Genomic DNA, 19241 nt, shown 5'->3' with positions numbered 1-19241 from the left:
TTGTATTGTCTGGATTGTCGGAAGGCCATGGGAAGACCAAAAGTAAGTTCTCTCATTTTCATTTCTGTATATTTGATGATATTATAACTATGACTGAGAAGGTCCATCTCAACATACAGTCTTTTTTACATAAATCATTTCTTAGATGTTATTTGTTTATTTTAAAAATAAAAATTTTTGGTAAATCACTAGAATGTGCTCAGTGTCCTCATGCTATTACCATTAAGGCCATATGTCTATATTTCCTGTATTTGCTAATTCTATGCTAAAAACTCAGTCCTGTTACTTTTATAAAGAGGCTTTTTATAAAGGCTTCTTAGAAAAGGTAACAGGACTAAGAAAAATGCAACCATCTTCTGCTTAGAAACCTTGTAAAAAAAATTAAATAAAGTTACATGAGATTGTGTGTTATTAGATTCAATCCTGAAAAAAGATAAAAAATAAAGTTTCATTTTGAAGAGTTACAACAAGCAAATAGCACCCATTTGGTGGAATGGCCCATGAATATTAAGGATTCCATTGGTATAGGTGTTGCTTAATTGCTGTCATACAAATTCCCGAACTTTGGTCGAAATGGCTTGCAGTGGTTAAGAGAGACAGATTAAGAGGAAGACATGGATCATGTATAATATTCTAAATTAACAGGATTACACATGCTACGGAGCTTTGTAAATAATCCTGCATGTCTCTGCTTACTAGCACTGTCATGAAATTACTTTGAAGCCTCACTTTTCAGTACATAGCAGGCAGCTCAGATATTTCTGTTTAACAACCCTAGTCCATTTTCTTGTTATTGAGTTCTGTGTAATCTACAGTAGCCTGTTTGCTTGTATATCAGTCCTCTGCCTGTGCTTGTTGCTCTACCCCATAAATATTTCACCAAATATGTCTTCTACCTCCTTGAGTGATTTTTAAGGGGGATTTTTAAAGTGGGTGGTGAAATTGGTGAAATGACCAGAGCCATTTGCTTCAAATACAGTGCCCTCCACTAATATTGGTTCTATTGGTAAATATGAGCAAAGAAGGGTGTGAAAATGATCTTTATTGCAAACACAACATAGGTTCATTAAAAAAAAAAACTTTGTTAAATACAAGTGTGCAACAATTATTGGCACCCCTATGAATTCATATGAGAAAAATATATTTGAAGTATATTCCCACTGATATTTAAAAATGTTTTAGTACACCTGGGTGACTAGGAGCAGGAAATTGTTCAACCATGACTTCCTGTTTCACATGGTTATAAATATGAGGTAAAACATAGGCCAAATTCCCTTAGTCATTCATAACAATGGAAATGTAGCTGTGATGTATGGAAAACAGCTTTTCTGCTCTTTTGGCAAACAGATAACAAATATCTAGAATGGTAATGAAAATTATATGATATTTCTATTGACCCATAAAGGACGATTTCTGACCAGAAAAGGTATCAGCTGTATTCAGGCAATAATAAAGGTTCACCTAGAGCAGGGGTGTCCAATCTTTTCCAGAAAGGGCCAGTGTGGTTGCAGGTTTTCATTCCAACCAAGTAGAAGCCACACCTGAGTCTATTGAAAGCCGACATCAACTGATTAAACAGGTGGAATCAGGTGTGGCTCCTGCTTGGTTGGAATGAAAACCTGCACCCACACCGTCCTTTGCGGATAAGATTGGACACCCCTGGCCTAGAGAGAGGTAAAATAGGAAATGAGAGCACTCTAGCATGTGAATGACAACATTATTAGTCACACAAAGAGACTGAAGCAGTCAGTGATTTAGAACAGTCCTGTCATCCTTATGAACAGCCTTGTCTTTTTCTTCTCTTTCCCCTTCCTTCTCTTGGTGCTTGTTCTCTGCCATAAAGTAAGTTTCCAGACTTTTCCGGTTTACAGTTTCAGCCCATAGAAGGCATGTGACTATATTATTTTTTACTGATCATTACGTAATAGAAGAAGCTTAAATTATGCTTAAAAAGGAGGCTTTAACAAGTAAACGATGAAACTTATATTCATAATTATTAGGAAATGGGGTTGAGACAGATGCAACTGCAGTTCGGCTTGCTTTAATGAGAGCAGTACAGATAAATCCAGAACCACAGACAGAATCAGTATCAATAAACAGACGTAGGTCTGGAGATGAATGAACAGAGTACACTAGACAGGTAAATCAAGAGACAGGCAAAGAAAACAAAACAAAACAACATCAAGATATACAACACTAGATAAAAGGCTTGGTAAAGTCAGTAGTACGAGACAAAACTCAGCGTTTACTTTGCAAACTGTGAATGAACTGCTCCATAGTCCAGTTCTGATGCTCACATGGCCATTGTACCATAGCCAACATTAAATTTTTCTACAGTAGCCCTGTTGTGGGATTGGACCAGACAGGCTAGCCTTCGCTCCCCATGTGCATCAATGATCCTTGGGCGCCTATAAACCTGTTGCCTGTTCACCTGTTGCCTGACCACTTTTGGTAGGTATTAACCACTACATACCAGGAACACCCCACCCTGCTGTTTTGGAATTTTTCTTATCCACTCATCTTTCCATCACAATTGGCCTTGGTTAAAGTCCATCAGATCCATACACTTGCCCATTTTTCCTGCTTCCAACACATGAACTTCGAGAACTGACTGCTCACTTGCTGCCTAATATACCCCACCCATTGACATGTGCTATTCTCAGGAGATAATCAGTGTTATTCACTTCACCTGTCAGTGGGTTTAATCTTATGGCTGATCAGTGTACATATTTTAGGTTATCTTTGGTATCTTCATGACGGTTAGCGCAGATTGTGACACGGTGCACAGTGGTACCAATGTAAAAAAAAAAAGGAGTTGTGTTTGAATGAACACATTATTTAGAGGGTTGTTTAGTGTGTTGCTGCAATAACCAATCAGATCAGCTTCACTCATTCCCGTTAAGAACCAACTATGTGCAATGTAGCACAGTAATGTTTTTATAATGACATATAAATAGATTACTTACATACAATATGTTATAATGATTTTAGTGGTAAAAATAATCAGCTGGCTGACTGATTCTCTCTCATTATATTTTTGTCAATATTTTAGCCGGAGTATAATAAACAGGGACATTCAAGTTTTTATTTTACATGCAACATAAATGTACATGAGATAAAAAGTTAAACAAATATGTGCAGAAGGTAAAAGAGTTACAAGCCACACACTCAGGACTAGGGAGCACATTTTCACCCATCACATGATTTCCTGGAATAAACATACATCACAGAATTCACTAGTAATTGATTTATATGAACCATATTGACTAATATTCAAGACATTCAACTTACTTTGGTATTTGCTTTCATGGTCATAGTGGATATGCAAAAAGATTTCAATGAGTGAATGTATTTAAATGAGTACATTAATTAGAGATTTTGTCTTAAATTTTTTAAACACTAAATTCTTATTTTGTTTTTTCAGCAATTTAACTGAATGTTCATGGGTAACTACACAGCCTACTAATTGTGTCTAATCACATTACAAGCAAACATATGTTTAATAGGTGGAAAATTAGCTTATTTGCAAAACACAATATCTGCCACATCTGTTTTAACAAATTGTTACATATAATAGAAAAATTTATATCCTGTCGTTCAGAGCTTTATGTAGATGATTTGCTTCACTCCAACTCTAAATGTACAAAATAAATAAATAAATAAATAAATAAATAAATAAAATAAAAAACCATTTCACACTTTAACAGTTTTATATGTGCAGATGTATGTACAGTTATTGGAACTCTCAATAACGTTGAAATCATGTTTTGAGAGCGGGCCTAGATAAGCATAAAAAGAAAATTAATGGAGTGATCTAACTTCATTAAATATTTGTGAGTGAATTGGCCTTTAGTAGCTGCAACAGTTTTTTTAAAAACAGAATTTAAATATGAGCACAGAAGACAGTGAAAATAGTCTTTATTGTTTAACACTTTGTTAAAGAAAATTCACAAAAATACTCTGCTCTCATGGACATCAAACAATTGCACACAAAACACAAGTTATCAAAAAATGGTTGCTAAATATAGGTATGCAGTAATTATTGGCACCCTTTTAGACATCAATACTTTGTGCTACCTCGCTACCTCCCTTTTCCAAGATAACAGCTCTGAGTCTTCTCCTATAATGCCTTATGAGGTTGGAGAATACATGGCAAGGCATCTGAGACCATTCCTCCATACAGAATCTCACCAGATCCTGTGGGGTTCAAGTCAGGGGACTGGGGTGGCAATAGCTGGACCTTGATTTTGTGGTCAGTAAACCATTTTTGTGTTGATATTGATGTATGTTTTGGATCATTGTCCTGCTGGAAGATCCAACCACGGCCCATTTTAAGCTTTCTGGCTGAGGCAGTCAGGTTTTCATTTAATATCTGTTGATATTTGATAGAGTGCATGATGCCATTTATCCCAACAAAATGTCCAGGTCCTCTGAAAGAACAACAGCCCCATAACATTAAAGAGCCACCACCATATTTAACCGTGGGCATGAGGTACTTTTCCATATGGCTACCTCTCTGTGTGCGCCAAAACCACCTCTGGTGTTTATTGTCAAAAAGCACTATTTGGTTTCAACTGACCATAGAACCCGATCCCATTTGAAGTTCCAGTAGTGTCTGGCAAACTGAAGACACTTGAGTGTGTATTTGGATGAGAGTAGAAGTTTTTTTCTTGAAACCCTTCCAAACAACTTGTGGTGATGTAGGTGATTTCGGATTGTAGTTTTGGAGACTTTCTGACCTCAAGACGCAACTAACTTCTGCAATTCTCCAGCTGTGATCCTTAGAGATTTTTTGACCACTCGAACCATCCTTTTCACAGTGCGTTGAGACAATATAGACACATATTCAAATCCAAGTTTATTAATAACATTTCCAGTTGACAGTGGACTTCTTAATTATAGCCCTGATGGTAGAAATGGCATTTTCAATGCTTTTGCTATATTCTTATAGTCATTTCCCATTTTGTGAAGCTCAACAACCTTTTGCTGCCCATCACAGCTATATTCCTTGGTCTTACTCATTGTTATAAATGGCTAAGGGAATTTGGTGTATGTGCTACCTCATATTTATACCCCTGTGAAACAGGAAGTGATTTCCTGAATTTCCTGTTCTTAGTCACCAGGTGTAAAAAAAAAAAAAGAATAATAATAATAAAATATATATATATATCAATGGGAATATACTTTTTTGAGTATTTTTATTTTTTTTTAAACAAAAGAATAAAAGGTTAAACAATAAGGACAATTTTTCACAGCCTTCTTTGCTCATATTAACCAAGGGTGCCAATATTAGTGGAGGTCACTGTATAACAGTCTGTATCAGTCTGTTGCATTTGATATTTAAAGAAAGAAACTTTTTTTGTTGATAGTATAAACATAATGTTTGTAATAGTAATAATTCATGATAGTAATAGTGAACATACAGAAAACTAGGTCAAGATTTGATGGGGAAAATAATGGACAGAACTTACTTACTAAGGGTATAATAGCAGAAAAAAAGATTAATACAATACAATATATGATGTCTTAAATCCTGGTCAAATTTAGCCTTTATTTGGTTGTATAATGCAGGAATTACAGTCTTACTCTCACATCATATAAGCAGCAACGAACTTCAATCTGTACAGTGATTTCTTTTGCCCAGATTGAAAATAATATGCTAGTATGCTTGCTAGTCTGCCAATACACTAATATGCTAGTACACTAACATCATAATTAGGATGATAGGATTGATTACACCCCACACAATATGCATTTTATGATGAACAGCCTACTTTATCATGCTGATAAAAGTATTATTCAATATGCAGTATGATGTATTGGATTTAGAAGAAATGAAACAAAAATCTAATCAAATATCAAATGAAACAATAATGGTATGCTGTTTTGTTAAACCTTAGAGAAAATACCAATTTATTCCTGCATCTGTGCTAAGATGGGGTCTTGGGAGCAAGTGACACATTTTAGGACCAAAATGGGTTCAAAATCTCACTCAGCAGAGTTTGAATGTCACAAATACTTTTGGACATTCCATCCATGTCTGTGCAGTATTAACTTATAGCCACTAAAACAACCAGCAGGTCCCAAATGGAGAGGAGGAAAATAGGTTTGTGCCCAAACACAGTAGCAGTATGCTAGCATTAACCTTGAAATTATGCTTGCACTGGCATGAAAACAGAGCCTAGTGACCAAAGCTCAGTATCAAACACAGACATCTGGAGCTGTGAAGCAGCAACACTACCTGTTTACAATCTTTTATGTCAGGCAATCATTATAATTTGACACTCATAAAAACAGAAAGTCAACATGAGTGTTCTGTGTGATCTTTCAAATCCAATTTAGTACAAAGTACTGGATGCAAAGCACAATATCACAATCTCAATCACTTAAGCTAGTTGTAAATTTAGGTCAAACTTTGCTTTTGCTTGTGTTTGGTAACAGTGGGTTATAGGGCACAATTCTGTAGTAACATACAGAGTACAGGTCTGTGGCGCTCTAACAAACAGCATGCATAGCTTGCACAATTTAGTGTGAAATAGCATAGTTTCACAGTTTGAAACCAGCCACATGATGTGTAGAGCATCGACATTGCTGGCATCCATCAAACAACTCTGAATGGTTGCTGCAGTTATTATTTATACATTGGAAAATCCATCCATCCATCCGTTTTCTATACTGCTTATCCTTCAGGGTCACAGGGAACCTGGAGCCTATCCCAAGCACAAGGCGACAGGGTGCCTGTCCATTGCAGGGCACAATCACATACACATAGACACACCACAGACAATTTGGACATGCCACATTGGAAAATGTCTCACTTTAATGTATCAAATTCCTACAATAAGGCTATTTTTCTCTCCATAAGACAGAGGAGGAAGTAGATAAGAGCTTAGTTCTGTGTTAGCGCAGATGTCTAGTGCTAAACTAAGGATATTATTATTATTGTTAGTTGTATTATCTGATCTATTCATAGTTCACCTTTGGTGTGATTAACATCTCTAAAACAGAAGAAAACAAAAAGAAATAATTGTGGTGTTTTTTTTTTTTTTTTTTTTTTTTTTAAAGAAACCAAGAGAAAATATGTGGTAGATAAGTGATATGATTAAAATATTTTAACACATTTCCTGTTTTGTCTGTTGGACTGCAGTGCCATCATTGCAGCTATATGCAGGATGAGGGTCAGCTGTTCCTGGTTTCACAAGAAACATTTTACTATATGAATAAAGTCAGGAATAAGCAGCTGTCAGTAATTATCTGTGTACAATAATCGGTACACCCCCTAGCGTAGTACTGAGGAAATGGCTAATAAAATGGAAAGTAATTAAAAAAATTACCGAAGGGCCCCCAAGTAGAGGCCTGTTTAAAAAACAAGTGCATATACCCTGCTGAGTGCAACTGTGCATATATTCAGTAAATATAGTTTTATTTACAATGAAAACTCAGGATGGGACTGCTACAGCTGCTGGGCTCATTAATCTAGCGAAGTTGGACAGCAAAAAACTCCATTATTGTTATTTTGTAGTTATGATATAATCATGTAAACATATCTAATTCATGCATTCATTAATTCATTTATCTTCATTCCGATCATGGTTGAAGTGGATCCAGAGCCAATCCTGGTAACACTGGACTCAAGATGGCACATTAGACAGTGGAAGGAAACCAGAGAAGCAAGAGGAAACCCACATGAACATGGGCAGAAGCTGCAAAACTCCACACAGACAGTAATCCAAGCTCAGAAACCTGGAGGGTGGGAGGCAACAATGCTACTCACTGTGCCACTGTGTTGCCAATACCGATCTCACACATCAAGTAAATGGCTAATTATAATAATTATTGTGTGTGGAATAGTGACCATCACTACAAGTTTGTGTAGGGGGTAAAAGTGCCATACACCTCTTTAGTCAATTATGACCATCAGTTTTGAATAACAGCAAAGGGTTCATGTCAGAGCAATTTTGTACATCTGCTCCGTAATGGGTTTAATTCTGTAGTTGAATGCAATAATATGGTTTCTCTGGATTTGTTTTTGGCCTCCATACTGGTTTTACTCTTAGAGCAGCCCATTCTTGCAGTGTAAATTTCATTGAATTAGGCCTAATCGTGAGATAACCAGGCATGGGTCTAAGCCCCTCAGACAGACTTTATCCCCAGGCTTAATGTCCTTGCAGTTGAGTGCAATGCTGAGAGATGGATGGGACTCATGTTCTCTCCACACCGGGTCAGGCAGTGAGATTGCATACCTGATACCATCTTCCATCTCGCGGCTCTGACATCGCTCCAATCAATACAGCTCCCAGATGTGCCGTCCTTCAAACTGACATGCTGAGCAATATCTCCAAAGAGTTGGGAGCCAGAATGGGATAGGGGTAGTAGGGTATTCAGCTATACCCCACACCCCACGATATAACAGCTCCAAGTGGATCACTTAATATAGCCAAGGATGACTGTTTGTAAGGAAAGACCTTCCTCAATGTCACTGACACTGTCCAATTCTTCTATCGTGTGATCTACAGGACACATTCTGGAGTTCAAGCTATGACCTGAACTCTGTGAGACCCCATCTCCATCACCTGCTCTTCTTTTCCACTTTTTATTTCCTCAATCCTGTCTCATCTACAGATCACTCACATTTTTTACACATCACACTCACTCAGGCTCTCTCTCACACCTTTCATATCTTCACTTTTAAATATATTCATGCGGTTTATTTTTATGAGCATATTGACACCACAAAGGTGAGTTCAAGCACGGCTTTTAAGTATGAAATCTATTCAAAAGGTGTAATACCTACTTAAAGCACTTACCATAGATGTTTTCCTTAGAGGTTTATTCTATTTAAAATGCTGCATGGAAATATTGACACCCTTGATGAAAATGTGCAAAAATTAATATATAAACAGAACAACACATATTTTAAGCTTAAATATTTGGGTATGATATTTAAACACAAAATCCTCCAAACACAAAATATTTTTAAACAGGGCATTTTGCAAAATTCTGGCTTTGACGTTACAATTAATATTTGCTTTATTCCTGCAATTCTCTTGCCTTGCAACCAATGTTGCTGGGACAGGCTCTGGATCCACTGTGACCCTGCTGGGGAAGTATATTTAGAACACAGTATATCTTTAGATGACTCTTGGGTCACTATATATTCTTTATTTACTAAATATATATATATATATACAGTGAGGGAAAAAAGTATTTGATCCCCTGCTGATTTTGTACGTTTGCCCACTGACAAAGAAATGATCAGTCTATAACTTTAATGGTAGATTTATTTGAACAGTGAAAGACAGAATAACAACAAAAAAATCCAGAAAAACGCACGTGAAAAATTTTATAAACTGATTTGCATTTTAATGAGGGAAATAAGTATTTGACCCCTCTGCAAAACATGACTTAGTACTTGGTTTAAAAACCCTTGTTTCAATCACAGAGGTCAGACGTTTCCTGTAGTTGGCCACCAGGTTTGCACACATCTCAGGAGGGATTTTGTCCCACTCCTCTTTGCAGATCTTCTCCAAGTCATTAAGGTTTCGAGGCTGACGTTTGGCAACTCGAACCTTCAGCTCTCTCCACAGATTTTCTATGGGATTTAGGTCTGGAGACTGCCTAGGTCACTCCAGGACCTTAATGTGCTTCTTCTTGAGCCACTCCTTTGTTGCCTTGGCCGTGTGTTTTGGGTCACTGTCATGCTGGAATATCCATCCACGACCCATTTTCAATGCCCTGGCTGAGGGAAGGAGGTTTTCACCCAAGATTTGACGGTACATGGCCCCGTCCATCGTCCCTTTGATGCGGTGAAGTTGTCCTGTCCCCTTAGCAGAAAAAAACCCCAAAGCATAATGTTTCCACCTCCATGTTTGACGGTGGGGATGGTGTTCCAGGGGTCATAGGCAGCATTCCTCCTCCTCCAAACACGGCGAGTTGAGTTGATGCCAAAGAGCTCCGTTTTGGTCTCATCTGACCTCAACACTTTCACCCAGTTGTCCTCTGAATCATTTAGATGTTCATTGGCAAACTTCAGACGGGCATGTATATGTGCTTTCTTGAGAAGCAGACCTTGCGGGCGCTGCAGGATTTCAGTCCTTCACGGCGTAGTGTGTTACCAATTGTTTTCTTGGTGACTATGGTCCCAGCTGCCTTGAGATCATTGACAAGATCCTCCCGTGTAGTTCTGGACTGATTCCTCACTGTTCTCATGATCATTGCAACTCCACGAGGTGAGATCTTGCATGGAGCCCCAGGCCAAGGGAGATTGACAGTTCTTTTGTGCTTCTTCCATTTGTGAATAATCGCACCAACTGTTGTCCCCTTCTCACCAAGCTGCTTGGCAATGGTCTTGTAGCCCATTCCAGACTTGTGTAGGTCTACAATCTTGTCCCTGACATCCTTGGAGAGCTCTTTGGTCTTGGCCATGGTGGAGAGTTTGGAATCTGATGGATTGATTGCTTCTGTGGACAGGTGTCTTTTATACAGGTAGCAAGCTGAGATTAGGAGCACTCCCTTTAAGAGTGTGCTCCTAATCTCAGCTTGTTACCTGTATAAAAGACACCTGGGAGCCAGAAATCTTTCTGATTGAGAGGGGGTCAAATACTTTTTTCCCTCATTAAAATGCAAATTAATTTATAAAATTTTTGACATGCGTTTTTCTGGATTTTTTTGTTGTTATTCTGTCTCTCACTGTTCAAATACAACTACCATTAAAATTATAGACTGATCATTTCTTTGTCAGTGGGTAAACGTACAAAATCAGCAGGGGATCAAATACTTTTTTCCCTCACTGTAAATATATAGAAGAATATAAAGTACATAAGTATAAAAGTGACCCAAGATTCATCCAAAGATGTTCTTCAAAATATACTGTGTATACAGTGCCCTAAATGTTGCAGAGACATCAGCATCAGACATCACCATTTGTATCAGATAACCATTGGCGTTGGTCAAGTTCCTTTCCATTTTAATTGACTATAATTTCACGTTTTTTATCTTCAAACTATATAATGAAATATTACTAAAAGCTAGAGCTACAGTTCAGTTACATTGTAAATCATAATTATAAAAAGAAAAACTTACACTTAAAAATCCTCTTCTCTGTCATGATGGCTGAAACCTGCAATTGAAATTCCTCCTCGGCTTCCTGTATCAATGACACTCCACCTCTGCTTTCTGATTGGTCTGTTGCAAGGACTGTTGGGTAACAGACTGCCATGAACCTGCAGGAGCGCGGGCTTCGATGAAGACCGAATCAAGGGCGCAAATGGGAGCCATCACAATGGGACACACTACGGACTCGTAGACGTCGCAAGCACGTGCAACTGAATGCCACAAGACCGCAAGTCAACATGAAGTGCACCATTTGGGACAGGACCTAAACACTGTTACCCAGCGATTCACGAATAGAAGGAAGGAACAGAACAGAAATAACACTTCTGAATGCAAGAGCCCCTAGTATATGAGTCATAAATAGGTGGGAGATATTCTACAAATGGTGCACACGCTACAAGCTGGATCCAGTGCATTGACCGCTTCTCAAAATACTAACTTTTCTCACTTAACTGCTATACAGTGGTAACTCCTTATTTGTGCTAAAGGTTCATTCTGCCATCTCAGCAGATCACAGAAACTGTAGGACATTTCTCTGGGATCTCATAAACTTATGATGACCTTTCTGAATGGGGCAAGCTACCTCCACCCATGCATCCACTGCACCTTCCATTGTGGTTAGAAGCAAAGAAATGGAATGCTAGTTACAGATGTAACTGTGGTTCTATGAACCCCAAATAAATGCCAAGGTTCCTTGTTATTTGAAAATGGCATAAAACTGGCAAGTAAAAAGATAGGTGTATGACAGTGGTATTTAGTCAATAACTGCCTCATACATCACTTTGTGACATTGGTGGTATGTCTCAGCATGTGTGCACATAGGCAAATGACTCATCATCCCTTGCAATTACATATTTAACTAGACACCCCCCCCACCCCAAGTGTGTGTGTGCAGATGACAAAATGATTTCATATGAGTAGCAACAGAAATGGTAAAACTCATCAACCTCAAAATGTCTTATTAATCACTTTTGTCATTATGCATCATTACACAAAGGTAAGTAGTTTCTCCTATTATTCACTTAAATTTCCTTTATTTATTGTGTGTATTATTTATTTTATACAATACATTTTGTTAATTTTTGTTGGTAGTTAATGTATGGAACACATACTGTATGTAACATTATGCTACCACAGCATCATTAAAAATGAACGGTATACAGTATACTTCTCTTTTGTTTTCTGCAGCTTCTGCTGCTGCTTTTTTTCCTCAAGAAGCAGCTAATTTGGCATACACATCCATCCATCTGTGGAGCTTCTAACAACAACAGCCTCAATATTGCATGTCAAAATTCTCCTTCAGATTCCTTGATCATTTTGTGCCCCCTCCCCTCTCCCTTTTAAAAAAATAAATCTCACTATCTCACCCTACTACTTTTGATCAGTTAACTAATTGGAATTATATGTAGACATAGTTCATAGATTATATTGTGTGACACTGTGAAACTATATCTACCTGAAAGGCTTGATCCTTTCACTGAATGTTTAAGATGAGTTTATCCTTGTCATATAAAAATATCACAAACTAAATCCTCCCACTTTTACTCTTAGCTTTAAATACACTGCCAGTGAAGTGGAGCTTATCATGTTAACCTGACTTCCTTTGAAGACTTGAAAGCACCACACATTAGTTAATCCATCTGCCTTGCCCTAAAGGCAATACATTATGCAAATGAACACTTTGGTGGAGAGGCGGGGGATTTATATTACCCCAAATGACTCTGTATAGCACCATTTACTATGTGCCGATTGTGGGTTAGTGCCATGCCCCAGTTCTCTTCTCCATATGGTGTCTTTGAGTTTTTCATAAGAACAATCTGTCAAAATCAATAATATGCTCATTTACCAGCGCTGCAAATTTATAGAAGAGTTGGTGTGAGGTTTTTTTTTAAAACCTCCACCTTCTTTTAATAGTTATTGAGTTTTGCTGTTGCACCAGAATCTCCCTGCTTATGCTAGAATCAAAGTTATGTACAAGGTTATCATTGGCCACTGCATATAAGTTATGAAGCAACATATTACAAAGAACTTTAAAAAAAATGCAGACTGTTTTGCTGTCCTTTTTTTTGATGTAGTTGTACCATAAAAACTGTGTTAACGTATAGTGCAGTTTTGATCTGTATTACTAACTAGTAGTCAGAATCAGAGTCAATTCAATTTTAGAGATATAGTAGACACCACATGTAGACCTACTGCAGTGGTTAGTCTGTGTGCTGTTTACCACTTTGATGGTGCTCTAAACTGGTTTCTCTCCCAGCAGTTCCTGCCGCTTTTCCCCCGTAGGAACTTTCCCCAGGAATTAGGGAATTTTGGAAGTACTGGGTGTGTTTCCACTGCAGGGAACAGGGTCTAAATGAAGTTCCATGTAAAATATTTAGCCCTCGAAAATATAAAGCCCTCCCTACTCAGGAGGTGGTACTTTTTCAAAAGCCTAGAACTTCAGGGGTGGAACTTTGGCGCTGAACGTGCTGATTGGTTTGATTGAGTACACGCAGCATTTTTTTTCAGTTGTGGTGTGTATAGTAACAGTTGTTTATTGCAATTCAAATGGAGTTTCTTAAAAAAAATACGACAGATGGACCAACGATGAAATTTAGGCCTTTATAAGTATTTATGCAGATTAGAAAATACAGTGGGAACTTGATTAAGTCAGTTAAGTGAGCTGGGCATTGTTCACACAGGAAAACAGTGCAAAGAGAAGCTCATAGTGTGCGTACCCTACACAAGGGGGGCCTCAAGCTGAAAAACTTTGAGCACCACTGGCTTAGATAATGTGGGTTGACCAGATGGTAAACAATGCTTGTTGTCTGCCACTAAAATCATGTTCACAACAATAGTCAAAGAATTGTTGGCATTCAATCAATAGCATTATTACAGAATGACAGTGTCCCAAAGAATAAATTAGGAATTATAAAATTGTTTCCCTCCTTTATTCTTTCTTCAAAACAATTTGGCTGCCCTTGTGAATGCCTCAAGAAAAAAAAAAGTATTCATAAATCACTAAGTATTATTATTAGTACATAAGCATTTTCTGAAATATTGAATTTTTGGTAACACTATTTTACATTGGAACTTAATAGCACATTCACAAGCATACATACAGTATTTCATAAACCAATACTTGCTTATTTATGTAATAATTCTGTCAAGACCAGTGAAATGAGAATGCTTTTTATGAAGCATATTGCTTTTTCTTTACATGAAAAAGAGAAGAAACTTCAATTACCATTATGGACCAACTGTAATTTTTAATCCTATCTTGTAAATGTTATTTTATCTTTATTGACAGCATATTCAAAAGGTAGGCCTATTAAAATCTTTATGAAGTATCCACCTTGTGGGATCTTGCCTTGCGTGAGCTGGAGTTACTGTATGTACTTTATAGTGGAGCATGGAATTGAATGCTCTTTGTGGTCCATTTGCAGTCAATGCTATTATGAAGCACCATTCCAATACAACTTATTTACTTATTTAGGAATCAGTAAACTAAATTATGTTAATGCCTTCAAACTGAACTAGTTATCAAAGTTGCATTTATAATGCTGTTATGAAGTACTATGTGTACCTTCTAATAAATATCTGTTACTAAAAACTTTTACAAAACTGTTATTAATATTATTTTCATTAGGTCTTATTAAAGTTTTTTGTCTATTACAGTACGTTCAACATGTCATACATCTAGTGGAGGATATCGGGTATCAGTATCTTTCAAGTTTCAAACCTGGAAAGGGACCATCTTTTTCTGTCCATCCATTAAGCAGCTTCTTATCCCCTAGACTCAGTGCTTCCTTACATCTCTCTAGCATCCAAGGGACATCTCTTATAGATCTCATGATCTGTCATCATGCCATTACTGCCATGTTGTCCATGGCTACACCTCGAGCAGCTGGCTGACTGTCACTGTTCCTGCCACCTTCAGTGGCAGACTGGATGCCCTAGAGAGTGGAAGCTGTGCCCAGAACAAAGAGGTTCTGGTGGCCTACTTCTCCACATTATATACTTACCAAGTTCTAGGCATGCACACACAAGGAAGTACTGTATGTCCTGCCAGATCACCAATTTTTTATTAAGAAAGGGCTCCTCCATACTGTAATAATCCACCAGTCCTATGCAGTGTGTGTCCTTTCTTGTGTCTCTCACACTTTCACTGCCATATAAAGATTTCTGTAAAAACTGTAGTATAAAAGTTGCTGGTCTGCTTTATAAATACATAAAGCCTTGGTCCCATCCTCTCTTAATAATTGTAAAACACTCTGCTATACCCAGTGTAACAAAAAAGTTCAACAATAAAAACTTGCAATCCTTGTAAAAATCATTGTGGACACTTAACTACAGCTAGATGATGCCAGAATGATGATGCTATTACTAAGTGTTTCCTAGCAAGATATGCTATCTAGTTGTCCCTAGCAAGATAAAACCCAACACAACTTTCCTAACCTATCTTAAACGGTTTCTAAAATCACAGTTTTTCCTAACCCTAACTTCCTAACCCTGAACCCCCCCCCCCCCCCCCCCCCCCATAAATAAATAAATAAATAAATAAGGAAAGAAAGAAAGAAGGAAAGAAAGATAGAAAGAAAGAAATCTTGAACTTGAACATGGTTCCATCATGTTTCCCTGATGCTTGAGTCATGGTTAAAGCAAATTACTTCCTATGTTTTTAATAGCAGAAAAGTGCTGGCACTGTCATGGAGCAAAATTACATATAAAATCGAAAGAGTGAAATTCTAAGAGGTCACTTGACAACACTATTGGATAGTATAAAGACGCAAACAGCACCCATAACTTTAATCTCTAGCCCTCTGCCCACGTTTAGGCAAGAAAATTAATCATTTCTGAATAGAATCCACACTCTGTATGACTGGCTGTAAAAATTGACCAAGGTCATAAATTTGGATTATAATGTTAACTGGAACACTTTCTTTTATCACTGAAGCACTCAGCATCCAAGTCGCAAGGTAAAATGTGGTGTGAAAATAAAAGTAGTAAAAGAAATAAATATCAATTTGACATAAGCTGTTATTTCTCAATTAAAATAGTATAGTAAATAGTAAACAATTGCAGGAGTTCCATTGCACTACATACTGAAGGAAATGACAGAACTAGTTGGTTGAAGCCTATTCAATGTACACCCAATAAAATAGACATTTTAGCATGGATTTCCTAAATGTAAAGCATTTGCTAACATGCACTTACTAGGGGTGTAATGATACACTCTGACTATGATTTGATTCTATGGACTTCATGATTGAATTCAATGCAATTCTCAGAATATTTTGAATAAAATTTGAATGTAGAAAATTATAACTGAAAAGACTCTCTTTTTATGCACAAAATATTTTATGTCTGTATAAAACTACCTAAATACAAAATTGCAACAAACAGAGGTTTAATATTGTAAACAAAATGTACTACAGGTTCACTATATCTTCAAAATAAATAAACAAAGTTTGAAATTCTCCCAAAACATTGATTGAATATACAAACTCTCTGACCTGGGGAAAAGGATCGATCAGAACATAATGAGCTCCATAGCAATATCTGAGGCATCATTTTAACTGAGCTCTAAAGTCAGCTAAAATGCCTTCATCATAGCAACATCTTTCTTGGCACTGTACATTGCAAAGTTGCAGGACTGGTGTCGTTTGAAAGCTACTGAAGAACTCTTTTAATCGGGTGTAACATGGTTGAGTAACTGTATAACCTAAAATGCATGTCAGTTTTTGTGATCCAGAGCGATCAGCCTGCTGGTCACTTCACAAGTGCAGATGATTCCCGGTAATGGTGCACACTCTCCACTAAAGAACACGATAAAATGACCAGAATGACTTCGCTATATATTTAACTCTACAGGTTGAGCAGATTGGGACCTCTGTTTTTCAAACAGTCCAATCACATTAAATGCATAATTAATAGAATGCTGATTTTTTTGCACATTTCTACAATGCACATTGTCACATTTTTGCATCGCAATGCATCATGCCACAATGTATACAATGTATCGTTTGACTCCTAGCACTTATGGAAACGTGGATTAGTTCAGACAGAGCACTTTCTCTGATTAAATTGCTCCACAGAATTTTGAATATATCCATACTGTACAGGCAGGTAGGAAAGAGGGTGGTCATGTTTGTTTTTTTTTAATGCAAAAACATTAAATGTGAAATAGTTTCTTTTGAATATCTTGCAGTTATCAAGAACGAGTACTGCTAAAGGTTGTACTGTATTTCATCACAGCCGCAGATCTGCAGAACTGATCTGTTCTGCACTATTATTAATCTGTATAACAAATTATGATAGGATTCTCCTGACTGGTGATTACAATTTGGTGATTTACGTACATGCTAATGGGATTTTTCAAATGGCTGGGACTTTTGACAGGATTAAAAAGTTGAAAAACAGAAGTGTTGAATAATTTATCTCTAAACCCAGCTGAAACAGCATTTTCTCTTTCTCCATCTTTTCCAGAAACATACTAATAGCAATGTTCACTCATTATGCAGATCTTAGCACAGTCCCACCAATGCTCCTACAACTAAGCTACACACTCAACCTCAAATAGAACTTTAACACCATAGAGGCATGTGAATTGTTCAAACTCCACGATACTCACCAAACCCCTTACCACTACTGCCTGCTCAAATACAGAATTTCCACACCTGGTCTTATGTTGCACCCCCTGCTACCCAGCTCTGCACTTTCTAAAGCTAAGGAAAAAATCTTGAATGAGAAAACACTAAAAATACACAACTTCCAGAAGAAATGGGGAGAGAGAGATAAAGGGAAAGAGATTGATATGCTGACATTGAGACAAGCACCAAGAAAGAAAAGAGTGACTAAGGGAAAGAAATAGTCTGAGATGAGGTGAGAGGTAACTGAAGAAGTGTAAGAGACAGAAAGAAAAAAAATTGCATATTTGCAGATTTAAATTACAAAACTCAACCCTTGTAGATCATATTCATGACAGCCAGATTTGAGAACTTTCAAGAAAGGTACCACCAAGTTCAGAGCTGGTTAATGTAGCCAAGCCTACACACTGTTTTAGGACATGGATAATCAGTACAATTTACCTGAAAGTATAATTTGTATATTAGTACAAATCTGTTCAGTATGCAGGATGTAAATGTATTATGTATAAATGGAAATCAGCATTTCACCAACAGACAGTAGAAAGTAAAAATAACAGTCACAGTAATAGGCAAGAATTTTTTATTCTTTATATGCTGTATTTCTGTGTTAATATTAATGTGCTATGTGAAATTATTGTAACTTTAATTGTAAGCATAGTTTTAATCTCCTCAAGGGTTCTATGTTTTAAATTCTAATTTCAAAATCTATTTAGTACCTGCTCTGAAATAAACACCAACTGCTGTAGGGTTCTACAAATAATCTTTAAAGATGCAAAAATAAGCCTTGTTTCTCTAAGAGTGTACTTTTATATTTCAAGTTTCAGATAATCTCCACCCAACGTTACCAACCCCCTCTTTTCAGATCAGATCTGTACCCATGTCATTAATTTTCATATATCATGCCATTACAATCCATCATACATCAAAGTACCAAAGTACTCATGTAAGAAGAAAATGGATTTTTTTGCTTTTTTTTTTACATTGCCTTTTATTTTGTGCTAAATCAAACAATTAAAAATACATTTATATAAAATATACAACACTTCTCAATAGTTGAAACACTGGTTGAGTTAAAATAGAATTTCTACTATCTCTAAGATTTGAGTCAGTACAAAAAAATTAAATAAATAGGAATCTTGCCTTTTGAGCTCAAAGCTCTCATATTTCCGCTATTGCCAATATGAAGATTAAATAATAAATACCACCACCGTATACAAGAAGACAAATCTAACATGAATACAATTTTAGGATTCATTGCTTGTTTGATCTTGCGTTTGCTAGGGCATCACATATGCACTGATGCCTATTTAAATATTCCTTCACATACGGCTTCTGAAACGACAGCTCATTATTGTCCTTTGGATAGGCCAGAGGAAGAGGTGGGGAATCGTGAGAGATTTTGGAAACATCGACTGCTGTGTGTGTCGTAAAAAAGATATTTACTGTAAATCTCCAGCAGATGCAAGGACCGATAAAAATCACAAACACAATCACAAGCGG

The sequence above is a fragment of the Ictalurus punctatus genome, chromosome 24 (assembly GCF_001660625.3).
Source record: "Ictalurus punctatus breed USDA103 chromosome 24, Coco_2.0, whole genome shotgun sequence".
NCBI lineage: Eukaryota > Metazoa > Chordata > Actinopteri > Siluriformes > Ictaluridae > Ictalurus > Ictalurus punctatus.
This window is presented reverse-complemented; position numbering follows the sequence as displayed.